Raw genomic sequence first — 4,332 nt, forward strand, 5'->3', positions numbered from 1 at the left:
CAAAAGGAAGATGCCCTAGAGATAATATGGCATATTTGCACCAGGAAACAAGCATAATAATGATCATTGCAGCATTATTTATAATAGCAAAAATAAATGAAAACAACGAAGATGTCTACCATCAGGAGAACTGGTAAATAAAACAGAAATACAATGGAATAAATGCATTCAAGTCTTACCATTCTTATCTAATGGAGTAACCCCCTGTTCCAGAGGCTTCTGCTCTGGTCAATTCTCGCTTTCCCTCTGGAGATTAAAATCTGTTATTTCTGGATATCTGCCCTCTACACTATATTTGTATATAATTGATCCACTGGATTCAAACCATGGTTTTATTTCAAAACAAGAAAATACTCTAGAGTCCTGTTTATACTATCATTTCCCACTTTGTCTCATCTGATTTCCCACTTCTGTCTCCTTGCCGCACAATACAGACACACACACACACCCCCCTTATCTGCCACACTCTGCACTTGACCTCCCCAAAATTCAAGTCTCTTAAGATACCTTTGGAACTATCCACTGCCTCTCTGTGATGGCATCTTAAACCTTTTACAATCCTAACTTTATATTTAGGACCAAGAAAACAATTTTTCAACACCTGAACTAAGAGCCCAGGATGATTAAGATACAAATTTTATATGCCAGTTTATTTTATTTTTAATTATATTCTTAGTAAATGATGTTAATATTTAATAGGAATGACTTTGCCACTCAGTGCTTTGCCCAGTAAAAACCAGAGCCCTTAGCATTTTATTGGCACTAAAGCAGTCAGCTGTAACACAGGATAGCGACAAGGGTAAAGAAATTCTGCTCCATCCCTACATGAAATGTCTCCTCAATGACTTGAATGCTCAGGTAGAAATAGCAGTTGCTCAAAGAAATTGGCTCCTTTACAATGAAAAACAATCAACATAGCATTTTCTGCAAATCCAAGGAGACTGTAACGTATGTGGAGGAGATGACAATAATTTTAAAAGGTGTTGACAAGATTATCATAACAGAGTCACCTGTTTAAACCAGTGCTGACCCTCTTGCATTATGTGGTTTAATAAACCCACGAGTAATCCAGAAAGAACCACCAGGATCATCCATCCCTCATGCTTGTCATGGAAAGAAGGGGAACATGACTTACTCAACAAAGCATATTCAACAGCGTCATCCTCCATCCTGAACACACAACGTCACAAAATTAGCTCCTGGTGAAGCCCTCCGGTCTCTTAGAATAGTGTTCCCCAGCATGTTAAGTAAGATGCCTATTCAACCAAAGATCAATTTTAGGTGTTCATTTATTTTACAAAATGATTTACATATGATTTCTTGGGCTACATATTTCCTTAATGCATATAAAAACACAATTTGAGAAAAAATCCCTCCTGTAATTTAAGTTTACTGTTTGTCTTGCAATTAGCATAGCGTGTGTCCATGGTCAAGCGGCTAACACAATATGACTTTACACAGAAGGTATATTTTCATCCACGTATTTTAGTAGCATGTAAACAGAACCTCATTAAATGTCAAGTCACTTAATGAGACAGCATCATCATCATCATCAAAATAACTAGTTTTTATGTGTCTATTTCTGTGTGACCCTATACCAGTTTCTATGAAAAGTCAGAATTAAAATGTGTCTCCCTAATAGGATATGCAATGTAAAGTCAAACAAGAAAATATCCATATTAAAGACACCAAGATCAAATACAGACACTACCCAGAAGCCTGTAAGTACGTTTAATTACATCAAATGCTTAGATGAATAAGGGAGTTTTAAGATTTTTTCTTTTTTCTTAATGGTTAAGGTTTCATGAAAATCTCTATCTTTCTGTCTTGAAGGCTGATTCAGGAGTTGTGTTTGAAGAAGGGTCTTAACAACAAAGGGGAAGGAGCCTGGGGAGGATTTCAGGGAAAGAGAAGAAGAAACCAAAACGTAGGATAACTAATAAAAGAGGCATGATTGCTAAGATGGCCAAGGGCCAAGTTCAATGCAGCAGACCTCCAGCGTCTCAATATCAGAAAACAAATATATTTCACTAATATACCACCATCCCTTGAGAACCCATTTGTCTGGCTAGCAGGCCCGAGTAGTGTTTTTCCAACGCTCGTTTTTACTCAGAAAGACGTTACTCACTTTGATTTCCTAAATAGGTCAAGCCAACAATCTTTAAAAAACTGTATTAGAGAAATATTTAAACTTAAGAACGGTTCCTCAATCTCAATTTCTAGTGTGGATGGTTCACCAGTCGGTTTTCCCTAAGCTGTTCTTGTAAAAAGGAAACTCTTTTATCATATTGGGTCTCTCAAAATTATACACTTCTATGATTCTTAGGCTGGTGGTTCTCCAAGTCCCGTCCTGGAAAGAGGGCATCACAGTATCACCTGGCAATTGAGAGAAATGGAAATTCTCGGGCTCCACGTCAGACCTGCTGGATCGGAGACTCTGGAAGGGAGGTTCCGTCATCTGTTTTTTAAAGATTTTTTTTTTAAATTTATTTGAGAGAGAGAGAATGAGAGAGAGAGAGAGAGAGCATGAGGGGGGGAGGGTCAGAGGGAGAAGCAGACTCCTCGCTGAGCAGGGAGCCCGATGCGGGACTCGATCCTGGGACTCCAGGATCATGACCTGAGCCGAAGGCAGTCGCCCAACCAACTGAGCCACCCAGGCGCCCTCCGTCATCTGTTTTTAACAAGACCCTCAGGTGATTCCAGGACCACCCTTGAGTTGCGAACCACTGCTTTGTACCTGTCAGATAACAGCACATATATGCTTGCCCAGGTCTCACTGTTAGGGCAGGTATTTCAGCTCGCCTATAGAAATACTTAGGAAAAAAAAAAAAAGGTTTTGTATCTTAATCTTAATATAAAAAATGGCATATTTATGTTAGCCAATAAATACTCCCCAAATGGTATAATTGTTAAATACCAGGTACTCATGAACTTCCTGTGTTATAGGCATTGTAGATTGTAGGGTGTCACAAAGCATTTTTCGATACACTGTCAATGAAGCTGATAGATTTAATGAGCTCTCAAGGGTCTCCCTTCTCTCACGGGTCTCAGGTGAAGAGGACCCTAACAGGCTGAGACCTCACAGCATCCCATGTAAGAGCTCTCCCTCCTGTGTGTGACAGGTGCGGGATGGCCCCAGGAGGAAGGTCTGGAAAAGTCTCCCATCTAAGGGTAAAAAAGACGGGCGGTGGGGAGGGTGTGAGGGTGGGAGGGCCTGAGATTTCTTTCTTACTTACCAGCAGGCCTTCCTACCGGCACATCTGGGTCACCTCCAGTGGGCCCGACCCAGTCCTCACCGTCAATGTCTGGAAATTAACGGATTTATAGTGAGAGAATGTCATTTCCCTTGAAGCTTGGTCTGATACCCATCAATGGTACTTAACACCACACAAACCTTTTCGAAATACCAATCAATCAATCAATCAATCAATAAAACAAAAAAAAAGTCTAAGCCGAATCGAAAAGAAAATGAACTTTTTTTTTTTTTTTTTTAAGAAAATGAACTTATCTAAACTAAAGCAAACTAAAGGATATTTTTATGCATGTTAGGCCAACACCCCACCAAGTCCCTGGAAAATCCTCTACCTGCACCAACCCCATCCTCGTTCCCATCGTCAGCGTAATGAAGACCTTGCTGCCCGTCACCAACACCAATTACCTCACCCAAACTTCACGGTGAAAGGCGGGGGGAATCACTATTTCAGCAACGGTCGTTTAAAAAAAAAGAAAGAAAAAGAAAGAAAGAAAGAAAGGAAGAAAGAAAGAAAGAAAGAGGAAAAAAAACCCGCACATCGATAACAATGCAGAACTCCCTCCAAAATTAGCCTACGCCGTCACATAAATTGGTTTTCTTTGTGATCTCAAATTGACTTGCAGCTCACTAGTGAGAAAATAGTTGCTGAGAAGCCGGGGCCTCCAGCTCTCGGATCCTGCCCGCCTTTCATCGTGTAAACAAACGCATCAGATTTAAAGCTTTCCCATAATTGTTATGCTAACCTTGGAGCGAAACCTCTACATTTGCATTTGAAGGAGCTAAATATTAGGCAGGAAAGAAAGTGCTCTTTTTGAAAGCCTGAGAAAGTGTCCCCGCGCGGGGCTGGCCCGCCATCTGGGCCGCAGGCTGGGCGCGCAGCCCCCGCCCCCGCTCCCTGGCAGGGGCGCCGCCGGGGCCGTAATCTGGGGGCAGAGCGAGGCGGCGCTGCCTCCGCGGCCTGAATGCGCCGGGGACGTGGGAGCCGGGCGGGCCTGGTGACAGCGCGCCCGGGGCTGCGCTCCCTTTCCCAGAGCGCATTCCAAAGGCCCACCTCCTACGGGCCACGCGAGCCCGGTGCC

General features: G+C 42.4%; 1 long non-coding RNA gene across 1 annotated transcript; it reads right to left on the reverse strand.

Moving 5' to 3' along the window:
• Positions 1-650: 650 nt before the first annotated feature.
• LOC116644814 lies at positions 651-4,100 on the reverse strand. Its single transcript, XR_004301834.1, has 3 exons — positions 3,997-4,100; positions 3,237-3,305; positions 651-2,458 (listed from the first exon to the last, which is right to left on the reverse strand). It is a non-coding gene; the product is annotated as an uncharacterized LOC116644814 (long non-coding RNA).
• Between the last annotated feature and the right edge of the window lie 232 nt (positions 4,101-4,332).

Source organism: Phoca vitulina, unplaced genomic scaffold (genome assembly GCF_004348235.1).
Source record: "Phoca vitulina isolate PV1807 unplaced genomic scaffold, GSC_HSeal_1.0 scaffold31, whole genome shotgun sequence".
Lineage (NCBI taxonomy): Eukaryota > Metazoa > Chordata > Mammalia > Carnivora > Phocidae > Phoca > Phoca vitulina.